At 36.9% G+C, this 21,621-nt stretch overlaps 1 protein-coding gene across 7 annotated transcripts in view; it reads right to left on the reverse strand.

Moving 5' to 3' along the window:
* The window catches only part of LOC111428737 (LIM domain only protein 3-like), an 86,617-nt gene that overhangs the window by 34,633 nt on the left and 30,363 nt on the right, over nucleotides 1–21,621 (reverse strand). The window contains exon 1 of one of the 7 annotated variants that reach the window (XM_023064391.2): nucleotides 20,201–20,320. The exons of the other annotated variants lie outside the window; for them this stretch is intronic. The gene's annotated coding sequence lies outside the window, so the exon portion shown is untranslated. Of the gene's footprint in view, nucleotides 1–20,200; nucleotides 20,321–21,621 lie in introns of those variants that run through there. 7 annotated transcript variants of the gene reach the window in all.

A 21,621-nucleotide genomic window follows, 5' to 3' on the forward strand; every position in this document is an offset into this window, starting at 1 on the left:
AAAGACATAGTAAGGTTGCTGTTTATTAACTTGGATCAACTTCAAGCCTTTTTTGTATTTTCCAATCCCTAGTCCATGTTTGAATTTTGTTAAGTGCTAGTTAAACTTTTTCCATAGCTTCCATTTGAGTTGAAACTTTTACCGTATCTTTACCGTATTTTACCGTATGTAGTATGACACTGCCTTGTGAAATTGCAGCCAAGTACTTGGTTCAAAAACCTTTGATATATCTAGCAAAGCTGTAGGACCATATTTTGTAAATTCTTTTGCAGCGTTTCTGCAACCTTCTTGCTTCCTTGATTTCAATAGAATAATTGAGTTTTCTTTTGCTGTAAAGGTAATTCTTTGCAGTTGCTCGAATTTGTTCTTTAAGGTTTTAAGCCTGAACATCAAAATCATCATTTTTTTAAGTCTTGCGTTTAAATTAATTAGGTTATCTTACTCTGCATTTATGATAAACAGTATATTTCTTAGTAAGATTTTGTTTCATTGCCTTTTTGATGACTTAGGGTTAAAACAGTTGGGGGTTGGGTTGGGTTGAGAAGTTGTCTTATCTATTACTTAATACAGGAAACTTGTTCCAACTTGTTCAAATATAGGATTTAGGACTAATAATAGAAGGAATCTTTATGATCGTTTACAAAAGCTTTTATGAGGACGTTTTCGGAAGAACTTTTGTGCAAATTTCCATGAGTAGAGCGTGTTAAAAGCAGTACCCGCGAACGGTTGCTTTTAAACCTAATTTGATTATCGACCCGCGGTGATTCATTGCCGATAGCCGGGAATCGGTGTTTTCACTTTCGGCGGGTGGTAGGAGTGTTAAGGGGGTCGGGTGTCGGTGGAGTCGACGGCGGAAGGCATTAAAGGGAGAGCATTACATTACCATACTGCCGTACTATTTTCCGGGGCGCCGTTAAGTGCCTTGCGTTGTACTGTTGCTCGGCGTTCATTGTCTGTCACCGAAATGCACTCAGCGCCGTCCTCTCTCTTTTAGCTTAATTCGACTACAGGAATAAGCAATTTTAAAGTTGCCCAAATGGCTTCAACGTTCTCGCAACCACGCTAACCCACCCTTTTCGCGTAACACTCGTCGATTTTTCCGCGTAATCTCGGTGCATGCTTTTGAAATTAACTCCTTGAGTTTTAATAATAAAATTCGCATCATTTAAATTTAGCAATAAAGTGATTTTGCGAGAGGAATGTAAAGGCACGGCCACCAATCCAATTTGCATGTTCCCACGTTTAAAGTTCTCTTGAGATGAAAATCGTTAGGTTATATCGCAACGAAGAACGTGATTAATAGATTGAGGATGAGAGCAATTTGCATGTAATATGTCGCGCCGCAGTGCCGTATTGTGTAAATTGAATAAGTCGTTCCTGGTTGTAAACTAGAATGACGACAACGACACGCCATGAATCAATTTCGATGTGGGTATTTTTCGTGCGTTAATAGGGTACAACAATACGCTATTAGCCGGATTGGTATTACCCCCGGTTCGAGTAATTTAATAATTGTAATTCAAATTAGCCCTAATGATGAATTAGTTCATTAGTTGTAATTACTGTATCATGTCAAATCGTGTAATGAATGCCCGCGCAAAATTTAATTCACTTAGCGAGTAGCGGACGTCACTTTAGCCGGGAAAAGCATTTTTTTAATTAGAATATTACAGACGTGACGGGGTGATATACATTAAGGGTAGTGTGGTAGTATTTGGCGTATTATGTAAGCTTTCGAAAAATTAGTACTGGGGTTGATTTGGGATTTTTCTGTATCCTTCATCAGAACATTACAAGTCTACAATAAAAATTTCAATGAAACAACAAAATTGAGGTTAATCTCTAACACTTACGAAAAAGAGTTCATAAACGGGTGTAAACAGCTCATCAAAAATGGAGGCTCACACTCAAGAACAGACATTCAAAACCTCAGTGTCATTTACTTTTTATGAAGGATATGGTACGTAGTGGTGATTTCTCTGAAATTTCGTTTTAAAGTCTCTTTCCCTCTTTACATCTCGTCTCTTTAATGTATTTGTTAGTTTCCGTTTGACTGCTTGGATTTACAGTTTCCTTCATTATCTTCCTTCTTGTTTTTGTTGGTTGGCACTCCTGTATTGAGTGGAAAACTCCCGCGGTTTTTTGTGATTTCTAGGTTATATCACACCGACTTGCATTGTTCACGTCGATTTTTAGTTCGGTCCGTCCTAAAATTTTAATTTTAACTTGTTCACTCAGTCTGACTTCATTCAATTCCTTGCTTTCGGTGAGCCTCCATTTATGATGGGCTGTTTACACCCGTTGTGCGCTCTTTTTCGTAAGTTTTAACCCTTAACCCGAAACATTGAAATATCAACCTTATTAGAAACAACATGTCTACCAGACCTTGATTATTGAAAATTCAAATATACAACTTCATTCATAGTAATAACTGCTCAAATTATAATTATTAAGTTTCGACTATATTCTGAGGAAATTGGCTTGGAACAACGGATGCAACAATAATTCGTTTTTCTGCCAAATACTGCAAGTTTTTCTTACCATTGGGAATAGTATTTTCATCATTGTGGACTTGATGTGCAATAGCAAATCTCAAAAGATTTAGACCGCAGTTCCCCAGGAAGGTTTGTTGTTAGTGTTTGCCTTAGATGAGGTTCTAACGGTTCAAACAAATACAGCTAATGTATTATATAAAATTAGCGCATTTCATATCGAGAACATCAACTCTTGACTGGTATAGTTGTAACATTTAATTATTTCTGGCTTTCCAAGTTCATTATCTTTAGAATGGTGCATAGTTACTGCTCTATTGCGTCAAGCCATAATTTTTGCTATTGACGTAAAATAGTTATCTACAGTTACGTTTCTGTTTGATCTTTCGATAGGTTTACACAATCTAATCACACATTGTGAAGACTTAGATAGTTTTCTCTCTTCTTCAGAGAGCCGTAAATGTAGCCATTGTAGAAATATGCATTGCGTGTGGTCATGCACATTACTTTTAAGCCACGTTTAGCTGGCTTGCTAGGCATGCATATACGAAAATGACAATTAGCTCTAAAAGGTATAAAGTACATTTCATCAATATTAACGCATTTTCCTACGAAAAATAGTTTTTGACTGTTTGAAACGAATTTGTCAAAAATATCAGAGATGTTGGATTCGACTTCTTTCGTTCTTCCCGATCTATGCTGTTATCAAATCTGAGGTTGGTTAGTAAAATTTCGAACCTTTTAACAGACATTGTCGTTCTAAAAATGGGCCGTCCCAAATAATCTTTGGAAAATAGGCATAATATGTCCTCATGTGAGGATTTCATAATTGATGACAACATAAGGAGTCCAAGCAGCGCTTAGTGCATTCCAAATCTCTTCTTTAGAAGGATTATTTCCTAAATTTCTGCCAATTGTAGTTAGCCCTGGTAAACCAGTAATGATATTATGCGATCTGGTTTCAGTGTTTCTTATTGGTTCAGTTGACATCCACTGAAAACCATTTTTGCCACAATATGTCGTCTAAAATATAATCAGGATCTTGGTCCGAATCATCTGCTATTTCATCAGGTTCTTCGTTCGATAAATATAAACTTGTTCCGTTAGCCAACATTTCGTGTACCTTATTTTCAAAATCTGGATCGTTCAAATTTATTCGGGTATCATGTCTACTAGGACTTGGTTTATCCATAGTTGCTACTTTTGTTTAGTATATATATGGAACTAGAAACATTGGTCTATAGGACCTCCTTACCGTAATTTGAAACAACTGGTTTCATAGACTTGCTCGTTTCTAGAGTCTATTACTCACATCACACTGCACTATGACAATTCGAACTGTCTGCTGGACCTATGTTTCGGGTTAAGGGTTAAAGATTAACCTCAATTTTGTTGTTTCATTGAATTGTTCTGATGAAGGATACAAAATAAATCCGAAAGCTTAACATTAATAAAGAAAAATCAAGCCTAATTTTTCGAAAGATATACATTGAGGTTTATTAAAAATCAACGTGGTCGTCGGGATCTTGTTAAAAGTTTTGAAAACGCGCAGTAGCCGTCACCGGATCGAGCACAATTTGACGCATTGTAAAATATAATGCGCCGGCGGTGTTTTTAATGAGAGGTCGTTAGGGCTCCGGCCGCGAAAAGGGCGTTTTTAGTCTCGCCATCCATTAGAACAAATTGACACCTGGCACTGTTAAGGGGAACGGCGCACTTCCCGCCGCGTCTCGTTAATAATAACGATGCGGATTGGTTTTCTGCCGTTTTCGGAAAAGAAAACGTTTAGCGACAACGACTTTTGATTGCTCCTTTCTTAAAAAAGAAAACTTACTTTCATAACAACCCAAAAGAATGTTAAACTTTCTTTTACACCCTTATCAAGTTTGATTGAAAAATGTTTATATTACTGGATTTTTTTCTAAGAGTAAAACTGAAAGTTTCAGGATGTTTTCAGGTTTCTGTGAACTACGCGAGAAGAGAGGAGGAGAAATTTTGCCGACGTTCAGTTCGTCCGGAATGAATGAACAGTGACGGCGGCGTTGAGGGGTCGCGGGGGGCCGAAGTGGAGTACGCGCCGAGTTCACACAGCTGATTCAGTCCCTCTCTCTGTCTCCAGCGCCCCGCTGAAACCCCCCCCCCCGCCACACGCCGTGACCTTCACCTACTGAACTGAAAAACAGCGCGCGCCGTCGACGACGATGACGACGACGTCGCGGGGGTTAAATCGCGGGGTTTCAGGGGTTCGAGTCCCCTTCCGCGGGGGGTGAAAGCTGTTCCGTGTCCGTCGTTGTCCGATTCGGTCAAGATGTCAGGAAAGCTTTTAAAACACTCCTCCAACCCGGACAACTTTCCTTTCCGTCCGACGTATACACCTTTATAACTTTTTGACACAAACATTCCCCGTGCACTTAGAAGGAGTAGGTACAAGATCCCAAAAACCCAACTTTAAACTTAAAAGAAATCCCTTCGGGGAACTTTTCATTCTAATCAATGTAAATTTTATTATCTTAAAATTTACACACAAACGTTTCAAACATTAAACTAATTTTTCCAAATAAGCAACCACCAATACAATCGTGTAATTGTATTATCTACATTTAAATGATTAGTATTAATAGATTTTATTAGATGGCGCTTTAGTATTAATAGATTTTATTAGATGGCGGTTTTTAAATATTACGTCAAATAGTTTTTCTTCGAATACAAAGATTTAACGAATGAATTGATATTTTTAATTAAAGTCGAAGAAAACGATTCCATCGAATAGAAGGGGGGTAATTTTAAAAGCGCAAAGTTTCGGTACGAAGGGGATCGATGGAAACGGGTTCGATTCAAAATTGCTCTTTCCGTTCTACGGGCGGAATTACCGAGCAAATGAGGCGAAAAATAAGCTGTTTTTCGACGGTTATCGGAGATCCGGGAGTCCGGGAAGGGCCAACGGCACTTTTAATGCCTTTCAGCCAATTGCAATCTAATACGAAAGCCCTTTTGAAGCCACAGTATAGCAGCTAATCGATTACTGCCGCTTCTTCTCGGCCGCGACGTGCACACGATTGAAAAAGAAACAGGGTTCTGACGTTTCTTTCTTTCTTTCATTCTTGGCAAGTAGCAAGTTGATTTATGACAAGTTTGCGGTCCTAAAACAAACGGAAGTCTATAAAAAGAGACCGTCTGAAGCATTGTCTTCGACCTAATTCTTGCGCCTTCGGGCATGTACTCGTCATACATCCTTAAGAATCAGATCAAGATTAATCCAAAAACAGTGGCGTGTACCTTTTCATTAAGACCGGAGTAGTAAAAATGGCGATGGAGCTCGTTGAACAAAGCGCAATTTCTAATTACTGCGATGACTCGTCTGAAGCAACGTCTGGCCTTTGTCTTCAGCGTGCAGGTGTGTGAGTGGAGCATGTGCCTTCATTATTCCTGCTGCGGAATCCCCCTCGCGGCCCCGTCCTTCCGCTTTCGGCGCACTTGTCAGTAATTTAGCCCAGGACCTGTCGACTTGGGGATTACTTTGAGAAAACAAGAGTACGTTAATTAAAAGGTGGGCGGTAAAGGGGCGGCGAGTCTGGTCCCGGGACCGGATCGGGATAGTGACGTTATCCGCGATATAAATCACTCATACGAGCGCCTGCGCTAATCTGCCGTAATTGAGAGGAATGGCGCTTAAATTGCTTGTATCTGTAAAACCGGAGACCTCCATTACGGCCCATTAATGGATTGAGTGGCGGGCTTATATCGAAATGCACGTCGCTCCGAAGCGCAGCACCGCCGAACGCCCCCCAAATCCCTACGCCCCCGCTAATGGCGTCTGGGCGGTAAAAGGGTTGCCCGATAGTTATTCTAGGGCGCTGTCGTGGATTCAATGAATGGCCAATTTCTACGTTGTCGATTTCCTACCTAATCCATTATATAGCGCACACTCACAGTGTATATCAACCTTAAATATCAACCTTAAACTTTAACTCAGCGTTATATTTACATATTTAATATATATCCTTTTTGAAATAGGATCATTAATTTGTGTATCCTTGAAATGTCTTGAACGTTTGTTTATACCTTTACCAATTTATTTTGAATATTTAAAATATTTGAGACTGTCAATTAAAATGATAAATCTATATCAACAAACAATTTTTGCTCAAATTTGCTCAAAACGCAAGATAATTTAATCGAAAAGCAACCCAATTAACGTTACGAGACGGCTTAATATTAATAAGAAGCATCAAGCCGAGCCAATCTATTCTATAATCTAAACCAAAACTAATCTGCTTAAAAGCCTGGAGACAATGGTCCTGGTGCTGGCGGCGGCATCATGCCCTGTTCTATTAGTTTCGACCCGGGAATGCGGAGGAGCCTCTGTTCTCGTTCGGTCTTTATAATTAATTAATTTCGACTCCCCCCCGACGTCGCGACGACGTCCAAGCTTCCTTGGCTAATCAGAAAATGGCCCGGCGCGTTTCTCCAAAGTCTCCAAACAGAAACGGGAAGATAGAGGAGAGTGCGTGCGACACAGCAGTCTCATGTGAAACTCGAATGCTTTTAGGCCGAATTAACCTTCTCGTTCTCATCCGCTTCCATCTAATCCGGCGGGTGCAATATCGAAATTAACGACCGTCGTTTCAGTTTATTTATTTAATTTCTCAAACTACTTGAAAATTAAACAAAAATATAAAATAAACACAAAAAAATAAAAAGATATCCAAAAAATATCTTGAAAATGAGGCTTTAATAAATCATAGAATTTCTATTCTAACCTTAGTTAATATTAAATGTAGCGCCTCGGTCACAAACGACCTTGGTTTATTAAAATGAAGTCCTAGAACCTCTGTCTATTTTATCTTATGTATTTGATATTTTTTATCAGTTATGCAAAAGAAGTGGACATAGATATTAAAAAATATATATGCACTCAGTAGCAGAATAATGATTGGTTTTTTGAATAGCTCAAGGTATTCTTCTTTCAAGTCAGCCCAGAATGAGATTTTCTTCTTTAATAGCACTATTGTACCGGCTATTAAAACTAGTCTTATAGACGATCCAATTTTTATCTCAAGTCTTAAAACTATACTTATAGACTAGGGTCCATTAATGTCTTCAGCAAACTTTTTAATTTCTTCCTTAACGGTTAGAATCCTGAGGTCTCTATCTTCGAGTCATTAACGATCGTCGTTTCAGTTTATTTATTTAATTTCTCAAACTACTTAAAAATTAAATAAAAATATAAAATAAACACAAAAAATAGAAAGATATCCAAAAAATGAGATTTAATGAGGAAAAGTCATAGAATTTCTATTCTAACCTCAGTCGAGGTTGTTCGCGGCCGAGGCGCTAGAATCTGATGATTAGTTAATATTAAATGTAGCCCCTCGGTCGCAAGCGACCTTGGTTTATTAAGACGAAGTCCTAGAACCTCTGTCTATTTTTATCTTATATGATATTTTTTTATCAATTATGAAAAAGAAGTGTACATAGGTCATAAGTCATAACACACATTTAATGTAATTAACAAATATATCTAAAGATCTAAAGATGACAAACACAGTCTTAGATCCACTAATACGGTGTATATTCTTCTTTCAAGTCAGCCCAGAATGAGACTTTTTTCTTTAATAGCACTATTGTGCCGGTAACTAGTCTTATACACCATCCGTAATTTTTATCTCAAGTCTTAAAACTATATACCTATAGACTAGGGTTTTCAGCAAACCTTTTAATTTCTTCCTTAACGATTAGAATCCTGAGGTCTCTATGGCCGAGTCATTGGCATGACCCCAAAGGTGGGTACCATAGTGGCATATTGGTTTCATGAGATGATTGTAGGTCTATAGATTGTTGAGATTCCACTTTACTACCTAGGTACCAGGCGTTGTTGTCACGTGGGGCAACGATGCCACTTATATCTAGAGGCGAGGAGTATTATTGGAGTTTATTTGTAAAATTGATATCAATTTTTTGTCGGTCCAGTCGAGTATTACATTGCTGCATATTTGTAGTGTCCCAGTCAAAAAGCTCCTTTTCCACTGTAAGTAGTGCTGTGTCATCTGCAATCACAGTTACCGTAGTCGCCTCGCACTCTGGTATGTTACTAGAATATAGCAGATACAGAAAGCTGCACTGAGGAACTCTCGCTTTTTTGGTTAACTCTGAAGAGTCTGTCCGAGATGTACAATGTTAAGTCTTCGTACCAAACTTTGTCAAAAGATTGCTAAGCGCAGACTATCTATTCTTCCAAGGTTATCTTCGTCGTGTACGTTTGCACTTGGTTTACTTTTGAGTGCTCTCGATTGAAACGAAATTGATAATCTATAGTTTCTATTATTAGCTTCTGTCTTTTGAGTAGTAGTTTTTAGAACAGTAATAACAGGTAATGGTGAAGTCTGCAAGATTTAACATCGTTCAATTGTTATCCTGATTTTAGCAATATGATAAACTCTGCAGTCGAGGTTGTTTGCGGCCGAGGTGCTAGAATCTGATGATTAGTTAATATTAAATGTAGCCCCTCGGTCGCAAGCGACCTTGGTTTATTTAGGTGAAGTCCTAAAACCTCTGTCCGGAGAGTTGAAAGGTAATATTGTGTATAACTTCATTGGATTAAGACGAGGTTAAGGTGCTGCAGTGAGTTGACCAATTTGGGTTGATATATTAATTGTAGAACCTCGGCTAAGATTAGGGCAGAGGTGAATGGATTCAATTGAGAATCTAATTTTCTAAGTATAATCAATAAAGTTCTTAGAAAAATACTCAGTTCAATGCATCATCGAGTTGTGTATAACCAGGGGTTAGTGTACGATTGCATATGATACCTTTGTGAGCGGTCTGCGTGGCGTAGATAAGAACGAAGGACTTTGGAGGGTCCCCTTTCTAATGTATTCGGCGCGGTATTTGTTTTCACGGTCGATTCTGAAGTCCCAGCCGATATCGTGGACCGTATAAAATAGCCGAATTTATAGTAACTCCGCAATAAGTCTTTATTTCGTTATCGTTTGGACGGCGAACGGAAGTGGAAAACCTATTCGGCAACGAGCCGCGCTTCCGGTAGCCGACGTAAACCGCCCGGAAAATTATCAATTCCGTTTCGGGGGCGTCACGATTCCTCCACCATAACTGCGATTGTTTTCGGACCGATTCGTTTATTCCAATATAAAAGTATATATGTGTATTATAAAAAGGAAATGTTTTTAATGTAGTGTTTAAATAGGTTTTTGTAATGATATTTATGGGATGGATTTATGGTGGTTTTTAGGAAATTGCAGTCCAAGTAACTTTGACACTTAATTATTTAAAGCCCGTGCGCCGGGGATCCAATTTACGTGGACGGCCCTTATTTCGTCCAAAGCCCGTACATCAGGGCGACCGAGAGTAAATTAAATAAAGTCAGTGGCGGCGCGCCGCGACGCCGCGGCTATCTGATTCTCGGCCATTCCAATTTCCCCGGAATCGATCAAGCCACCGACGCCGCCGCTCTCCGTAGGGGTAAGTAAGTAACCAGGAGGACTCCATGAAATATTTAGGGGCCCATCTACTGTAAATGCACCGAAGTAATCTCCTAAGAAGTCCACTTCGGCGGTATTACTTCGGACCGGACTCGTCTCATCCCCTCCCTTTCTCTATATCCTCCGGGACGGTCGAATCAAATCGAATTTAGATTTGCAGAAGAGGTCCGGATGATATCGAGACATGCTTGCTATTTTGATATGATGTCGCGGCAATCGCCTTTTGGCTAACATTGTCGGGGGCAATAATAATTTCGAGTTGGTGCCAAGCGTGTTCGTCTTTCTGCCAGAACTAATCTCCAACTAATTTCCTTTGACTTCTGGCCGTCGTGACGCCGCTGCGTCGGTCGCCACTATTACGTCGCCCCCCGTCGCGGAACTCGCGGGCGGTGCTGCGAGAACGCAGTAGATTTACGCCAGATAAAGTAAATTGGATTTTTCATTTCGGCGGGTTGCATGCCGACCCCGTAAGACCTTAACTAAATGAACTTTCCCGGCTTGTATACTCCCAGTCAACCGACCCTACGATAGGGGGGCTTTAGGTGCCAGGAGGAAGCGATTTAGAGTAATCTGGACTAAGGAGCAAGGTCCGATGGCTACCGCCAAAAGACTTTCTCAAATATAGAAGGTAGGTGTAACACCACCACTCTCCATGTTGTGATCACATACGCACGTATATCATATCATTTTATTTCAACTATACTCTATCTTTTAATTCGGAGGAGTAAAATGATGTAATTTTTCAAAGCTATTTTTTATTGTCTGAAGACGCACGGCTAAACCCGAAACTTTCTAGTTTTAGGTCTAGTGTTAGTTCTAGTCTTACACTAGCGCTATCATACATCGATATATCGAAAATATCGATATTCTCTTTTAAATATTCGATATTTATATCGATGTTTTTTTTGTTACTAGTATCGATCAACATCGATATTTTTTATTTGTACAAAATAATTTTTAATATAATTAGCACCAAGATATTTTGTTATGGTGGCTACTTCAGTGCCTTCGGAAAGATTATTTTCTAAAGCTGGGCTGATTTTAACTCAGCAGCCAAGAAAAACGCTTATCAAAATTATTATTTTTACAAAGTTGTGGTTCTGATATGTTTTAAATGTACATAACAGTTTTATTTTTGATTTTCCGTATATTTTTTCTATTGTAAGTATATAAAAAATAAAATAAATCGTATATAAAGAATGAACCTAGTTTTAGTTTCAAAATATCTATATTTTACAATATCGATATTTTTTATTCGATATTTTTGAAACATCGATTTTTTCTTTCCATATATCAATTGATGTTAATATCGTTAAGTTATTTTTCAAAACGGGTTGGTTCATTGGAAAGAGGACACTTTTATTAATAATTAGGGAAATTTTCATACTCATATTCCAAGAACTAGATTTTATACGAATTGCAAAATTCGAAAAAATTTATTTCTCAAAAACTAAAAACGATTTTTCAAAACGGCTTGTTGCACTAAAAAGAGGATACTTTAATTAATAATTGGTGACATTTCCACAAGGATCCGTCAAGAAATTAATTTTATAGCGAATTTTGAAAATTATAGATTAAAATTGCAACATCGAAAATTTTATCAAAACTTCAAATATTATTTTCTCAAAAACTAAAAGTTATTTTTCAAAACGTGTTGGTTCATTGGAAAGAGGATACTCTTATTAACACTTTAGAAAATTTTCATACTCATATTCCAAGAAGTGGATTTTATACGAATTTTTAAAACTTAATCGGCAAAAATTGCAAAATTCGAAAAAATTGTCGATCATTTCAAACATTTTTTTCTCAAAAACGAATAGCGATTTTTCAAAACGGCTTCTTGCACTAAAAAGAGGATACTTTAATTAATAATTGGTGACATTTCCACAAGGATCCGTCAAGAAATTAATTTTATAGCAAATTTTGAAAATTATAGATTAAAATTGCAACATCGAAAATTTTATCAAAACTTCAAATATTATTTTCTCAAAAATTAAAAGTTATTTTTCGAAACGTGTTAGTTTATTGGAAAGAGGACACTCTTATTAACACTTTGGGAAATTTTCATACTCATATTCCAAGAAGTGGATTTTATACGAATTTTTAAAACTTAATCGGCAAAAATTGCAAAATTCGAAAAAATTGTCGATCATTTCAAAAATTTTTTTCTCAAAAATGAAAAGCGATTTTTCAAAACGGCTTTTTGCACTAAAAAGAGGATACTTTAATTAATAATTGGTGATATTTCCACAAGGATCCTTCAAGAAATTAATTTTATAGCGAATTTTGAAAATTATCGATGAAAATTACAACATTGAAAATTTTATCAAAACTTCAAATATTGTTTTCTCAAAAACTAAAAGTTATTTTTCAAAACGTGTTGGTTCATTGGAAAGAGGACACTCTTATTAACACTTTGGGAAATTTTCATACTCATATTCCAAGAAGTGGATTTTATACGAATTTTTAAAACTTAATCGGCAAAAATTGCAAAATTCGAAAAAATTGTCGATCATTTCAAACATTTTTTTCTCAAAAACGAAAAGCGATTTTTCAAAACGGCTTCTTGCACTAAAAAGAGGATACTTTAATTAATAATTGGTGATATTTCCACAAGGATCCCTCAAGAAATTAATTTTATAGCGAATTTTGAACATTATCGATGAAAATTGTAACATCGAAAATTTTATCAAAACTTCAAATATTGTTTTCTCAAAAACTAAAAGTTATTTTTCAAAACTTGTTGGTTGATTGGAAAGAGGACACTCTTATTAACACTTTGGGAAATTTTCATACTCATATTCCAAGAAGTAGATTTTTTAGGAATTTTTAAAACTTAATCGGCGAAAATTGCAAAATTCAAAAAAATTGTCGATCATTTCAAAAATTTCTTTCTCAAGAACTGAAAGTTAGAAGGAACTGTTAGTAATGAATGTGATGTGATGATGAATTACAAGCGAAGAGAGGGAAACTAGACGAAACTGCAACAAGAGATTTTATATATCGTATTGGGATTGTTACAATGAGGTTGCTAAAGACAAACCTGATATAAATAAAGTTGTATTCAATGAAAAAAGTTCTATTGGGGTTAAACTTGATTATTATCTGCAGTGTCCAACACCTAAAAGAGATACTAATTCCTGTGAATGGTGGAGTACTAAGTAATAGCATTTTAATCCATTTAATCCCACTGGTGTGAAAATGCACCAGCGTTTTTAAAATTATTTTACAGTCATACATTACCAGATTTCAAAGTGCTAGCTGTTTGCACAATAACACTATAAGGCTGTTAGGGTATACATATCAAAATATTTCATAATTCTTGCTATTTAAACCATATTTGCATACATTTTTTTCTATTGAAAATTTTTGTTCAAAATATGCAATAGAAATAAAACTATGCTTAGTGCATAAAATTCTTTAAAATTTTGATGTTTGCAAGGTTTTCCTCATATATATTTTGAAACGCGAAATAAAAATATGAATTCTGAAAATACGTCTTGAAACATTCATGGTGCAAAAACACATGATTGGGATATAAGGATTACATCATCTTTCGTATTATCAGAAACCAGTTTAGAAGCATTTATTCGGTGAATTCCCTAGAAATAGCCGTTTATGGACATAGTGTGTCAATATATGTCTAGTAAGTTTAGCGTTCATTTACATGAAGAATGCTTTGCGAAGTATCACAATAAATGATTATACCGTTCATCCCATTTTAGTATAAATATTTTTTATCTTAAACTTCATACTAAAGTTGGTATTTGTTAGTATTATGTTGTATTAGTACTATTATTTATTTACGACTAATTTATTACTTAGTTAATAAATGATAATCAAAATTTTTGTGTGTTATTCATTTATCTTACCAGTGGTACATTTTTGCACCAAAAATCACGACGTGCGGCTAAATCCGAATGTTTCTAGTTCTCGGTCTAGTGTCAGTTCTAGTGGCAATGGTAGGTAGAGATTCTTTTTGGTGCTTCAATTTGAAAACACTTCCTCGAATTAAAAAGAAAGTATAGTCATTCATAACCCTATCAACCAACAAAGTCTACACAAATAAGTATTTGTGTATCAGTTTTGAAAGCCGGATCTGTAGGCTTCGGGGGGCGCCATTGTAGGGCCTCCGTGGGGTTCGCAGGTCTTCGTGGGCGCGTATCCCGTCGCGCGGAACAACTCTAATTACCGCGGCGGGCTAATGTGCATACTCGAGCTCCCGGGTTGCGTCCGCGCCCCCCGTGAGGCGCGATTTATTTCATTGCTTGGCCCCATGCGATTCGCCGTCGTTAAAAACTCCCCGGTAATTTATTACTAATTAATCGGCCGCCGGACCGTCCTGATTTATCTGAAGGAGGCGCTCGGGGTGTCTCGTTCGGAAACGCCATCTGCCGGCCGAGACGGAGTCGCCCCCCGCTTATTCGGGGGTTTAATTGCCAATTAGGTGTTTTAACTTTGGCCGTTTTTGACCGATTGCAAATTTACCCCCCGTTGATAAACAATATTTGGTTCTGGACGACTTTGACATTAAAAAAATAAGTAATTTCTTCGTGACCATAAAACAAATTTGTATCTGAGACAACTTGCATAAGGATAGAAAATAGTTAACTGTTATAAACGCAGATATAAATCGGATTGTCATGTTATGTAATTTTTAGGCTTGGGGCGTAGTTGCGCATAACAAATCCTACAATCTCCACGTTAATTCCAACGGGAAATACTTTTGCCTTCCAGTCTCCTCGGAGAGATTGCAAACTAAACGTAACGCGGAAGTCTTAATTAAATCTCCCGGTGGCTTTTTCGATTGTTAATTAAACGTCCTCGGCGGAGAGCGCGGTGCGGAAACGGCGGCCATCTCTAAAGTATCTTCGCCCACAACGAAAAGCGCATATAAATAGTTTATGTTAATATCTAATTAACCGAGGTGCGGCTCGGTTGTTGGCGGACAGCAAAATCGCACGGCAATTTGCCTCGGTACCAACAGCAACAGGATAGTGGGTACCGGACGAAGAGCTGGAGAGACGATAGGGGCGCACCAGGCGGAGAAGTCGAGCATTAGCGTAATTGCTCGGGCGCGCTGTAATTCAATGAAATATTACATACTAATGTAAATTAATTAAATTTCTCGACGTCGTTTTTCGCCGCGTAATGAAATTAATATCAACAACGCACGGCGTCGCCGTCAACAGAAGGTTGGAGAGAGATGATACGAGGAGGAGAGTTTTCGAGGGCGAGGTGCCTATAATATTCCCTTAATTGCAGCACAAGGCGGCACTGGATGCGGCTGTCGCCCATACGTCTCGTCGTGTGCTTCTGGTCTGCGTTTAATTAGCTAATTAGTGTAATTAGTTAAACTTAACTCGCCGTGCACGCGGACGGGAGCGCATTCACGACCCGCCACTGCCTTCCGCCGAATTGCACCCCCTTAATGATGACCGCCGACAAAATTGTTTAATTAAACTGCCGGAATTCTTGGAATTATTACCAGAGGTCCGTTAATTAACGATCACCCTATAGGCATCCACTTTACTTTATAATTTGTATTACATTATTTAATCAAAATTACGTAATCCCACAAAATAGTATTCAGACAAAAAAGAAATTGACTCCTATTAGACCTTTGATGTCTCATCTTTAGTCCAGAGTAGGTGAAATTATTTTTGGGAGCATTGACCACTTCAATCATAAATGAGATGCCAATAAAGCAAAACAAACAAGACTGAATTCTGACTGGACTTTGTTCAAAACACACCAGTCAGAGTTTAGTACGACAAAAGAAACGACAAGCCTGGAGAGGTTTTTGTGAAGAGCGGGCAAAAACATAGTTGTGATATCCTAAAAAAGTCTGATGGAGGTTTTGCCAAAAATCCAGAAAAATCGTTACATTTACTAATAGATGTTCATGTTTCTTTGCAAAATTTTTCAACGCTTCTACACCAAGTGGAATTTAACAACTCTTCTACCAGCCAGGAGTGGCAGATAGCCAACGAGGTTGTACAGAATGAGTTGGTAGAGTGGGCCGTTCGCAGTTTTGAGCACCGGGCTTTTCTTCAATGGAGCCTAGAGGATATGAAAATACACTTGATGAAAGTTTTTAAAGCCTGCTTAGCCTTTAATTACCCAAAAACACCCAGGATGTACTTCCTCATTAAATTACATAAAATAAACCACTCAATAAGACCCATAATAGCATCTACTGACGCCAGCACATATAAAATTTCAAAATTTCTGGTACATTTCTTTAAAAATAATATAACCTTTGAACCTAAATATACAATTAGGAATAGAAAACTAATAATTCAAAGACTAATAGACACCAAGCTACCAGTTAAAAACACACATTTTATCCTTTGACACCAACATTCGTACTAGACAGACTTTAACGAAACATCAATTCACAAATGGAAAACAAGAAAGATAGCAAAAACATATTTAAACTTTTCCAAAACTGCTTACAACAGAATTTTTGCGATTTTCAAAATGATACATACATCTATGAGGAAGGACTCCCCATGGGCTCACCTTTGAGCGGATTATTAGCTGACGTCTTTTTGAATGAGATGGAAAATATTTTAATTATTAAGTATTTCCACTTCACATATGATGTTTTCTTTCGGAACCTCCTTTGTATTGTTTCGATTGGCAAATTGTTCTTCTTCTTGTGAGTGCGGCGGTCCAATGATTCATACTTCTTAATCTGCTTGTCTCGGCTTCTTTGAAATTCACGTTCAGTCTTCTCCATGGTTATTCAGTCTATTTTCGTCCCTTTTCATAGAATTGGAAAGTGAGAGTTGGAGTCGTAGTAAGCTCTCACTGATTTGCTGTAGACGTTTAAAAGTTTTGTGAATTTTTTCTCATATCTGACTCGCTATGGTGCTTTACTTTGAGGAAAGTTGGCATTACATTCTTTTCTCTGCATCTTCATAGGAAGACCAAGCTACTTAATAGCTTGCGTTGTTTAATCCGTAAGTTGTCAAAATCCGTGATTTGTTTGTTAATATCCTCCAGTATAAAGGAATTGTTTGAGGTTGGTTGAAAAATAAAAATGACAGTGACCACCAAAATATAATTTTTAGATTGAGAATGACAAGAAATACATAGAAAGTTAAGAATTTTGTACACTAAAAACATTGAGAGAACTGAGACATCATAACAATCGTGTTAAAACACTTTGAAATGAGTCAAAACTCCCTCCTCTAGTATACAAAAAAAGGTTGAGGATTGAATGAGCGAAAGATTAGGTTGGGTAGTGTGTGAGTCAGGGATTTAGGAAATATTAGGTTCAGGCGAAGGTGGAATTAAGTTATCAATCCACCTGCAAATCATTACACAAAGTCAATGGTCTTGCCCAAGATTCTTTATTATCCATTGACCATACCAAACAAAACTGCAACCTTATTTAATATCTCACATTGGCAACCTTCAGGTCATTCTTTAACTTACTCATCCTGCTTATAATACTACTACGTTTACATAAATATACTTTTGATATCTGAATACTTCCTGGAACTCCTGGAACTCCGTAAGATGAAAATGTTTTGAGGTTGTTCATAAAATCAACAATGTTAATTTGATTTAACTTTAGCCTTCTCTTTAGCCACTCCTTGTGATGTCACGCTTCAATGTTATAAGTATAGGGAAAGTAATCAACCTAAATTTGGGGGGTAAAAAAGTAACTAGATTTAGGTTGGTATAAGAAAAGTAACTAGATTTGGTGACTTTTTAAAAAGTAACCAGAAAATTTTAAAAATTCGCGCCACCTAGTAATGCGTAGTAATACTAAACATTCAGGTCATTCTTTAACTTACTCATCCTGCTTATAATACTACTACATTTACATAAATATACTTTTGATATCTGAATTCTTCCTGGAAGACACAAAATACGAAAGAATGATCAAAAATCTCAGTGAGGATAGCAATGAAGTTAACTCCTTATTTATTGACAGTCCGTTTATTCCATATTACGAGATGAATTAGAGCATGTATATATTAAATAATAATTTTAAAGATTAGCTTACACTTTCGGGATGTTTGATTGTTGTGAAAGTTTTGTTTGGCGAAACACTTGCGTAAGATGGAAATGTTTTGAGGTTGTTGATAAAATCAACAATGTTAATTTGATTTAACTTTAGCTTTCTCTTTAGCCACTCCTTGTGATGTCACGCTTCAATGTTATAAGTATAGGGAAAGTAATCAACCTAAATTTGGGGGGTAAAAAAGTAACTAGATTTAGGTTGGTATAAGAAAAGTAACTAGATTTGGTGACTTTTTAAAAAGTAACCAGAAAATTTAAAAAATTCGCGCCACCTAGTAGTGGGTAGTAATACTAAACATTCAAGTCATTCTTTAACTTACTCATCCTGCTTATACTACTACTACATTTACATAAATATACTTTTGATATCTGAATTCTTCCTGGAAGACACAAAAAACGAGAGAATGATCAAAAATTTCAGTGAGGATAGCAAAGAAGTTAACTCCTTATTTATTGACAGTCCGTTTATTCCATATTTCGAGATGAATTAGAGCATGTATATATTAAATAATAATGTTAAAGATTAGCTTAGACTTTCGGGATGTTTGATTGTTGTGAAAGTTTTGTTTGGCGAAACACTTGCGTAAGGTGGAAATGTTTTGAGGTTGTTGATAAAATCAACAATGTTAATTTGATTTAACTTTAGCTTTCTCTTTAGCCACTCCTTGTGATGTCACGCTTCAATGTTATAAGTATAGGGAAAGTAATCAACCTAAATTTGGGGGGCAAAAAGTAACTAGATTTAGGTTGGTATAAGAAAAGTGACTAGATTTGGTGACTTTTTAAAAAGTAACCAGAAAATTTTAAAAATTCGCGCCACCTAGTAGTGGGTAGTAATACTAAACATTCAAGTCATTCTTTAACTTACTCATCCTGCTTATAATACTACTACATTTACATAAATATACTTTTGATATCTGAATTCTTCCTGGAAGACACAAAATACGAGAGAATGATCAAAAATCTCAGTGAGGATAGCAAAGAAGTTAACTCCTTATTTATTGACAGTCCGTTTATTCCATATTACAAGATGAATTAGAGCATGTATATATTAAATAATAATGTTAAAGATTGGCTTAGACTTTCGGGATGTTTGATTGTTGTGAAAGTTTTGTTTGGCGAAACACTTGCGTAAGGTGGAAATGTTTTGAGGTTGTTGATAAAATCAACAATGTTAATTTGATTTAACTTTAGCCTTCTCTTTAGCCACTCCTTGTGATGTCACGCTTCAATGTTATAAATATAGGGAAAGTAATCAACCTAAATTTGGGGGGCAAAAAAGTAACTAGATTTAGGTTGGTATAAGAAAAGTAACTAGATTTGGTGATTTTTTAAAAAGTAACCAGAAAATTTTAAAAATTCGCGCCAACTAGTAGTGGGTAGTAATACTAAACATTCAGGTCATTCTTTAACTTACTCATCCTGCTTATAATACTACTACATTTACATAAATATACTTTTGATATCTGAATTCTTCCTGGAAAACACAAAAAACGAGAGAATGATCAAAAATTTCAGTGAGGATAGCAAAGAAGTTAACTCCTTATTTATTGACAGTCCGTTTATTCCATATTACGAGATGAATTAGAGCATGTATATATTAAATAATAATGTTAAAGATTAGCTTAGACTTTCGGGATGTTTGATTGTTGTGAAAGTTTTGTTTGGCGAAACACTTGCGTAAGGTGGAAATGTTTTGAGGTTGTTGATAAAATCAACAATGTTAATTTGATTGAACTTTAGCCTTCTCTTTATCATGACAGTTTGTATATTTGCCAAGTCAATACCTACGTATTGTATATTTATAAGTTCTTTTAGTAGTACATAGTATGAAGAGTTAGCCAAAGAAATCCAATGAACGAAGTGTTGGATGGGGTTCAATGCCTACGTGCAAATACCTATTAAAATAACTAACCGCCGTCATTTTGAACATTGACTGCGCGCGTTTCTGCTTTATTTTAAGTCTGGTCATAAACAAATTTAATCGGGCCATTGATAGTGTTAAATAACGTAACGGGACGCGACCGGGGCACAAAATAAATTCACCAGACGCGAACCGTTTATCTCCCGAGTCGTAAGGTTTGTATATTTTGGGCCAAATTGCCCGCCCTAAGATGTAGGCCCATCGAAAACAAACAAACGAATTTATTGCCCGCGTTATTAACTTACCTACAAAAGCAGCCCGGTGTTTATACACGCGGACCTAAATTTAACCCGGGTACGGCCCCGCAGTTAATCCTAATTATTATCGTTACGTGCCACTCCGATCGGTTCCTAAACGGTTCCTCCTTCTCCTTTTAATTGCCAATAGTAGTAATTTTTGCACTACTGAAAGAATTACCATATATATTTTCAGTATCAACTATATAATTTACAAGATTGCTCAGTGTATCTATTAAACGGTATCATTAACACCTTGGAACGTTGCCGATGCCAGTTGTCCAATAATTACTTTAACGTCGCCGAGTGTTCGTGCAATTAACTCTCTTATTTTAGCTTTGTAATTCTGTAGTGTTTAAAAGATTTCACTCTTTTAAAAATGGAGAAAACGGGATTATAAACGGACGACGACGCGACGGTGAGGTAAAGGGGGAAAGGTCGGTGTGGAAAAATATTTCTAATTAAAAATTTCGAGCCCGAGCGGAATATTAATAATTTTTAATGACTCCGAGGCGATATTAAGACGTGACGTTCACGTGTCGGGCGCCATTTCTGGGCTCCTTATTAAATTGTCTGAAAAGTAATTTGAAGTTGTAATTGAAATAGCTGCGGCGCGGGTCCGAGAGAGACGGCAAGGTCCGCGGAGCAAGAGAGAGGCCGCAATAATTGCGCCGGCGGCAGTCGAAATTGGTTCCATTTCCGTGCCTTATACGCGCCCCATCCCACACACGCAACTCATAGACGTTTACGTCTATATATACAGTATATATGTATAAATATATATATATATATATGTTGTGTGAGGCGCAAACGGATACGTCTACATCTGCGCCGGACGGAAGTTGCACCGGCGTACTAGTTGTGCTACCGCTGGTCGTATACGCGGATTTAATTAGAAAATTTAATTGACTTTTATTGAAACTGTGGCGGGCGAAGCGGTGCCTCCGTAATGCGTTTCGGGGCCCGCTTAAATTATAGTTTAATTAATTACGTTTTCGGCTTAAAACTAATTTAATATTACACGTCGTTTCCGAAAGTTCCGGCGCGAATTTATATACTCATTAACCTGGCACTCGCCTCTACACTGACGTTCGCAAAACATCACAACTTTACTAATGTATTTTCAAAAACCTCTTTACAACTCATTACCGAAAATCTCAATATCACCAAATAAAATCTCTTTCAAAACAAGATAATGTTTTGCAGCTTTTCCCAGCCTCCTTTACACATAATATAGATAAATATTGGCATATTTTTTGAGTTTTAAGATCGTAGCACAAAAACGCATTTAGTACTTTGTTTTGGAATCTTTGAATCAGACTTGCATTTGTCTTGCAGGTACAACCCCACAGTTGGATTTCGTATATCCATTTTGGTTTTTAATACTTGCTTGTATATTAGCAACTTGTTTCTTAATGATAACGTAGATT

The sequence above is a fragment of the Onthophagus taurus genome, chromosome 11, assembly GCF_036711975.1.
Source record: "Onthophagus taurus isolate NC chromosome 11, IU_Otau_3.0, whole genome shotgun sequence".
Classification (NCBI taxonomy): Eukaryota; Metazoa; Arthropoda; class Insecta; order Coleoptera; family Scarabaeidae; genus Onthophagus; species Onthophagus taurus.